This window comes from Haplochromis burtoni, unplaced genomic scaffold, assembly GCF_018398535.1.
Source record: "Haplochromis burtoni strain Fernald_Lab_line unplaced genomic scaffold, NCSU_Asbu1 Contig_92, whole genome shotgun sequence".
Taxonomy (NCBI): Eukaryota; Metazoa; Chordata; class Actinopteri; order Cichliformes; family Cichlidae; genus Haplochromis; species Haplochromis burtoni.
Genome location: NW_024582453.1, coordinates 1,439,792 through 1,447,329, shown reverse-complemented (window position 1 = coordinate 1,447,329; position 7,538 = coordinate 1,439,792). Strand labels below are relative to the sequence as shown.

The 7,538-nt window shown below is 38.4% G+C and overlaps 1 protein-coding gene across 1 annotated transcript in view; it reads right to left on the bottom strand.

The window, feature by feature from the left end:
• The window catches only part of slc10a1 (solute carrier family 10 member 1), a 13,269-nt gene extending 11,687 nt beyond the window's left edge, over window positions 1-1,582 (bottom strand). The window contains exon 1 of the mRNA XM_005938280.3: window positions 1,503-1,582. The gene's annotated coding sequence lies outside the window, so the exon portion shown is untranslated. The remainder of the gene's footprint in view (window positions 1-1,502) is intronic.
• Between the last annotated feature and the right edge of the window lie 5,956 nt (window positions 1,583-7,538).

Genomic DNA, 7,538 nt, shown 5'->3' with positions numbered 1-7,538 from the left:
GTTTTCCTATTTAGGGGTGGTCATTGACCTACTAGTGATCATGTGGATCATCACATGAGCCAAGGTGTGAAACAAGGCATGGCTCATTAAAATGCTAGAGGGTTAAGGGTGAAACCACTATGAGACTTTGCCCCACCCTATCATGTGACTTCTTGAGATCACTAGAGGCTAGGTGTGAGTGGAAAAGGTTTGCAAGATTGTATCGTAGATGGCTGATAGCTGTTGTCATAAGACAATGTCTCAGTTCAGCGATGGTCAGTCACAGTGGATGTAAACAGCCTCCATTACTGCTCTTAGAAACCATTGATGCTTTCAGCCCTGGATATGAACACTGTCATCTTTAAAGGAGTATCCTTTGTCCATCAAACACTCTGTTGTATGTGAGCATACACAGAGAATGAAGCAAAAACAAACCTTAATAATTACGATGGAATCCAAGTTCTCTAATTGGATAATTTTAAGTTTTATTGAGCTAGTTAATGCAGAGAAATCCTCGATAGGTTGAAGCTGCTTTATGGTGCACTCCTCTTGAAAAAGGTGTTTAATATCAGTTAGTTTTGTTCACTTAAATAAAATATATGAAAATAAATTATAAAACTAGATCAGAGAGTCAAATAAAGGGGTCTCATTCCTCACTGAATCGCTCTTAACGGTTTCTACTTTGTTTACTTTCCCAGAAAGCTCGATGTTGTGCGGACCTGAGATAAGTTCCCTGTTTTGAGATAGTAGTTGTACAGGTCATAGTACACATTATATGGGCCTGAGACCATTTAATGTAATCATTACATGTGCTGTAGATGTTCAGACTTTGAAACTCCTTTGAATTCCCTTACTGTGTTTGAGGTAATGCTGCTGCAGCCTACACACCTTATACCATGCTGTTTTTATAGCACACACAGTGCTGCATACACAGTGATATAAAATGACTTATTTTGTGTTTACAGGAAGATGAAGGAGTTTAAAGTCATTTAAAAGTACAGTGCTTGACATTTAACCAAAAACACTTGGATAAAACGTGTTTAACATGGCATAGTTAGCTAAACAAAGCATATGTCTCGCTGAAAGTCACTTAAATCTAGTTAATCTGTGCATTAATGCACAACAACATGCAGCATTTGCTTGTTTCAAACCTCAAACTCCAGCATGCTTCCATCTCCATGTGACAACCACATCCTCCCTGCTGGCATGCTCACATGCTGTGTGCACACAAATTGCTTTCACAAGATTGCACATCTCTGTTTTCTGCTCATATAAACAAGAACATGTTTGAAAAAAAAAACCCTACAGCACAGCAAAGCTACATAAAGGTGTCAAGCATTACTTTTTGACTGTGCTGAAGGTGAGAATTGCACACCTAGATCTAGAGGTCAGTCTGCAGAAAGTAGGAAAAAGAAGAAATTAGGAAAATTCTCAAGATGATTTCCAAGAAATGAACAGCTGCAGTTTTAAATTGAATATATATATATATATATAAATATTGCTGTATTCAGTGCTTTCTTTACCTTCTGGGACAGATTCTTCCTTTCCTCGTCTCTCGTCTCTTTGTCATAAAATCAACTCTTTTGTGTTGACACTCCTGTTATCTGTAACAAATGACACATGAAGGCTTCTGTTTGCGCAGAGGTGCCATCTAGTGCACAGCTGACTACAGCACTTTAAGAGAAGACAATCTCCTCCGGGAGTTTCTGTAATGAAAAACGATAAGAAACAAACAAACAAAAAAAGACTGAACTATTAATGAATAACTTTCTCTAACTTTAGAAAATCAAAAGGTGTCCATGTATTGTTTTTGTGGGTCCTTGCTGATCTGATTCATTCAAAGAATGAATCAGATCAGCAAGATAAGATTCTTTGATAAGATTCTTTGATAAGATTCTTTGAATCTTACCTGATTCAAAGAATGAATCAGATAAGAATGCATTGTGTCTTTGACAGTGAACATCTGTGAAGGAGTCAGCACTGTGGAATTCCTCGAAGAGTCCCCAAAGATGTTTTCTGTGTATCCTGTTGATTAGCTGTAATTGAAGGAACAAGGGGGTTGCATTTTGAACAAATATCCAGAAAAAGACATGCCTGTGTGAGGCTTTGCTTGTAGATGAAAAATAATGCACCAAAAATGGTCATTTAGTGCTTAAAATATCAGAATTACTGACAAATATTTGAGGCAGAAAGGGATGGGGCAGTGGTTTGTAGGGTTTGGCCTGTTGAGCTGTTGTAGTTATTGTAGTTGAAGGAAACACCAAGACATTCAGAGATGAGAGCCGAGACATATAATCTCTCTGTTCTGGGCCTGCTCAGGGACCTCCACCTGGGGGGACATGCCTCACCCAGTAGGCATCCCTGTCAGCTACCAGCTACTTTTAAGCTCTCTCGTCACCAGGACAGACTGGTATAGGTCGTGTCCAAATTCATGGGCTGCATCCTCCTGAGGCTGCATTTGTAGGCCGATTACGCCACAGCAACGCGACGACGGCTGTCCAAATTCGTAGACTCCTCCGAATGCAGCCGAAAAATGCGTCCTCCTTTTCCCAGAATTTGAAGGATGGGTCGGGTGTATCCTTCATGGCCCACCATATCCCAGAATTCATAGCGCAGCCCAGCTCAGTTTCCAACAATGGCAGCAGCTACTTAGTTTTAATATTACTCTTATTACTCTTTCTGGGTCACAAAATAAACTTTTAACATATTTTCAGGCGAGAATGTAGCTGTGTAAACTTCAAATATCTGCTCAGTTTATGAAGATATCGCATATTTGCAAAAGTGCTCTGACATTTTCGGAGACGTCTGCTATCCGCCAGCTCGAGGGTCACTAGAGCTGCCGAGAACGGCACAACTCCCAGCACATCATTTTCAGATCACCGCAGACTTTTGCTACTCAGGTTAAACGTAATATATAATTCACTTAGACAACCTAAAAATGTTATTGTTTGGCTTTTTTCAGTGTTTTATTTGTTCATGAGTGAATCAGTTTGGCTGAGATTAAAGTTGTTAGATTAGATAAAATAAAACTTAATTATCCCTCGGGTGGTTTTCACACAGCTGAATAAACATCAAATAGAAAACTGATTAAACAGAAGTGTGAGACAGTTGAGAATTTACACCAGTGTCCTGTTATATTTTAGATAGCCAAGAGCAGACGGCTGAGTTGATTAAACTCCACCAAGACAGCGGTGACACAAATCTGAAGGTTAGACTGTCCAATTTCACAGCCGTTTACTTCCGGCCTACCCGACCATCTGAGGACCCGGCCCACATAGACCGCGAGGGCCAGGTGGAAGCCACCACCTGATGAAGCCAGCAGAACCACATCATCTGTGAAAAGCAAAGATGAGATTCTGAGACCACCCAGGTGGAAGCCACCTGACTAGCCCTGGTGGAGTCCAACACCCACCGGGAACAAGTTGGACTTATTGCTGGCTATGCAGACTGAGCTTTGGAGGTGTCTGGTTGTCCAGAGGTGCCATCTAGTGCACAACTGACTTCAGCACCTCAAGAGGTGAAGCTCATCCAGGAGCTTCTGCAATGGAAATGTAAAAAATAAAAAATAAATCTGAATGAACTGGTAACTAATAACTTCCTCTAACTTTATGAAGTCAAAAAGTGTCTTTGTTTTCTTTTTGTGTGTCCTTGCTGGCTTAGCCCTTTAAAGCAAGAGGCATTGTGTCTTTGAAGATGAACATCTGTGAAAGAGTTGACATTGTGGAAATCCCTGAGGAAGATTCCCAAAGATGTTTTCTGTTTGCCCCGTTGGTTATGGACCACAATGAGTCACAGAGTATAAATAAAAAAAAGAATTTGCAGCCCTTTGTCTGAACACAATGCTGTAATCACAGAAACAGCATCTTAACATATCCAGGGGGTTGCATATTTAAAAACAAATCTCAACAGATGACGAGTGGCTGAACAAACATACAGAAAAAAAGAGGTCTCTGCTTTTAGATGAGGAATGATGCACCCGAAATGGGCTTTTAATGCTTAAAATGTCAAAATTTATCAAAAGTAGAACATTAAAAATACAAACAGATGATTCAGTCATTAGGAGTCTGCAGTCTTGCTTTATTGCTAAAAATACTTGCAATGATACCTTTTTGCCTGCTGGCTTGCCAGCAGATTAGTATCTGCCAGGTACAAACTCCACACATGATCACAAGTTATGTACAGCTGACAGATTGTTACCTGAATACTGATGCCAAGTTCCTCACTGGCTTTCAAGAGCTCATAATTCCATGCCAAAAATGATAGAAGTAGCTCTGAAATGACAACAGTACGTCCTGCTTTATGCTTTAAGATGTTTTTCGGTTATAGTTGTGATAAAGATGAGTTTCCACTGTTGCCGATGGACTTGTGGGAAGCATGTGGAGTAGCTCTATTTATTTGAAAAGAAGAAGATACACACATAAACACAAAAGTAGCTTATAAAGTGGTGTGGGCTGAGATTTTGGTATAATACATTAACATTTAGCTTATTTAGTTCATTTAGTGTATTTTTATATAGCATTAGCCCTGTGTCTGGCGGGATACATTCAGGTGTATCCGGCCTCCTGCTTTATGGAAGCTAGAATAGACTCCCACTCCCCATGACCTTGAACCGGATAAGCGGAAGAGAATGGGTGGATGGCATTTGCATTTATTATCAAAATAACTGCTAAACAGCAACAACTACAACAGATCAACAGGCCAAACACTACAGGCCTATTGTGTCAATTGTGTCAGTTTTTACGCTGTGAGAATCACGTCCTTCCCTTAACCCTGCATGACCAGTTGTTTATGAAGAAAACAGAAAAATCATAACAAAAGCATTTAAAATGTAGATAGAATAGAGATACATTCAATCTGAGTCAAGACACTAATTAAATTTTTCAAATATGTATATAGAACAAATTTCATATATATAATGATGTTTAAGTAAAACACGTGGACCCCGTGAGATACTGTATATACAGGTGCTTCTTTATACACAGTAATCCAAGGTACTGGATGTCGTGCAAATAAAAAAGAAAGTCTGGAGAACAGTAATACTCCATTGAAGCAAATTGGCAAGATGTCCCAGTATGACGCAGAAAGAGCAGAGATTGGCATTTCCAAAAAAGTCAACACCATTTACTGTAAATCACTTGAAGGGATCTACAGCTGACATACAGCACAGACTGCATTCTGTTGTGAGACAGGCACAGTGAGTCATAACGTACCTGCTTGAAAGATAAAAATGCTAATTAGTATCACTGAAGAAAAGGCCGCTGTTTTGGTTACTGTTGCAAAAAACAGAATAATTATCTTTATTCTGTTTTTTGCAGCACACAAGTCCTATCTCGCTACTATAACATGATGCACAGCATTAAATTAAATATTTGAAAAGTATGTCGACATCCAGCCAAATAAAAATATATAATAAATTGTGGCACTAGAGCCTAACATGGTACAAACTTTTTTTAATATCATGTAATTTTAATCATTTGCCACATTTCCAAAGCATGTTGTTATCCAATAATGAGGACCGCAAAAACAGCAAATTCTTATAAATAATTGCAATGCTAATTATTGATCAAAGGCTTTCTACATAATGAGGGAAACTGTGATAATGTGAAATAACTGTCCTTTTTCGAAATGGCGAACACAATGTTCCTATTAAATTTACACTGGTGATACAGCCTGAATTCCAAAAAGAGTTGGGATGCTGTATAAAATGCAAAGAAACCCAGAATACAATAATCTGCAAAAACCCATAAACCCATATTTTATTCACAACATGACATGGAAAATATATCACATTTAAACTGAGACATTTTATTATTTCATGAAAAATACTACCACATTTTAAATTTGATGGCAGCAAAGCATCTCAAAAACGTTTGGATGTGTACTACAAGAATCCAAAAACAACATTGCCAATGTTTACCCAAAAAAGTACAAGACTAACGGCTATGAATGTGTGAATATGATGCAAAAATGTTTTCCAAATAAAAAAACGTGGACACCATGTCCTCTCAACTAAAGAGAAGAAAGACCATCTAATTTGTTATCAGTGCTCAGTTCAAGAGCCCGTATCTCTGATGGTATGGGGGTACATTAATGCCTATGAAATTGGAATTGGAAACAGAAAATCAGAATATGCAATCATAAATAACATTTAGGTAGAAAACATGGAGAAAACATTGAACATGAGATGAATGCTCTTGTGCAGTCCTGAGTATCTCAATTATTTCAATAGCACACAATATATTTAATCTTAACATCATATTATTGTAATAATAACTTATACTTGTATATCTATTGAAAAATAGTTCAAATAAACAAAAATACATAAAGAAAATAGGGCTGGAGGGACAGAAACAGCCCCATAGCTGAGGACCATAGCATGTGAGACTGTGTATATGGGTGCAGCAGGTCAGAGAAGTACTAAGGGGCTCGTAACTGAATCATTGGATCATAATTATTATTTCACACTTTATTGCTGCAGCTGTTGATGATTTAATTACAATCCTACTTTTTCCTTCCATGTGCTCATCCAACAGTGCTGGGCATTGCAATTGACAGCACTCTCTTCCAGTTTGTATTTATCATAAAAATTGATAACCCACGCACTTTGATATACTAATTAGTGCTGCGCAGTTGAGATAAACATGCTTATCTCTCTGTGGATGACATTACTTACTCTTATTTATTTACTTTTATCTTTTTTCTTTTGAGGGGGGGGGGGTTCAGGAAATGAGTTTGGATTATTTTTAAGTACAGTCACGCTTCATATTACATTAGTATACTGTATTTCATTTGCTCCATTTAGATTAACACTGATAATGTATAGTTAACTGATTTATTGATTAAAGTTTACAAGAATAATCTACAGTAATATCATCTAAGACAGTTTAAGGATGTAGTGAAACTTTTCTAGCATTTATCTGGCACTGCAGTGCTCCCCCCTTCCTCCTTTTCATAAGTGATGCACCAACAACAATGGCAAGAAGGACAAAAAAAAATCTCTAATGGTGTCTGCATACTGGGGCTCTTCCAGTATGCCAGTACGCTGCAAGGGGACAAAAGGAGGGCATTTTAATGGTTTAGCAGGCCAATCTTGTAAGGACACGGGGGGGAGGGGAAGGTGGTTCAGTCTGGACAGATCAGCTTTTCTAGCTGTAATTACAGCCAAGTCTTCCTTATACCTGGATTTTAATAGTTTTTGCTTCTTCTATAGTTAATCAGTGTCTCTACCTTCCTGCAGCCTGAACACTGTGAACTGTAATGGTGCTCCACACTTCATAACTCAGCTCAGGCCTGTGAGAAACAGTATTAAGGGTGTGGTGAGACAGCAGAAAATTTTGACTTTTGCTATATCTATTTCATCATCTTATTATTCTATAACATAACCCATCCCTCGAGGTAATTTAAATTCAATTTTGGTGCACATACACAGCTTGATGGCTTCTTGCTGTCATGCATGAAGACGGAGAGGCTTCACTGCAGCAGATGCATTATTAAAGCCTGGCCTTATTGTGTTGTCTTCTATTAAAAACGGGTATGCTGTTACTGACCATATTTCTAGG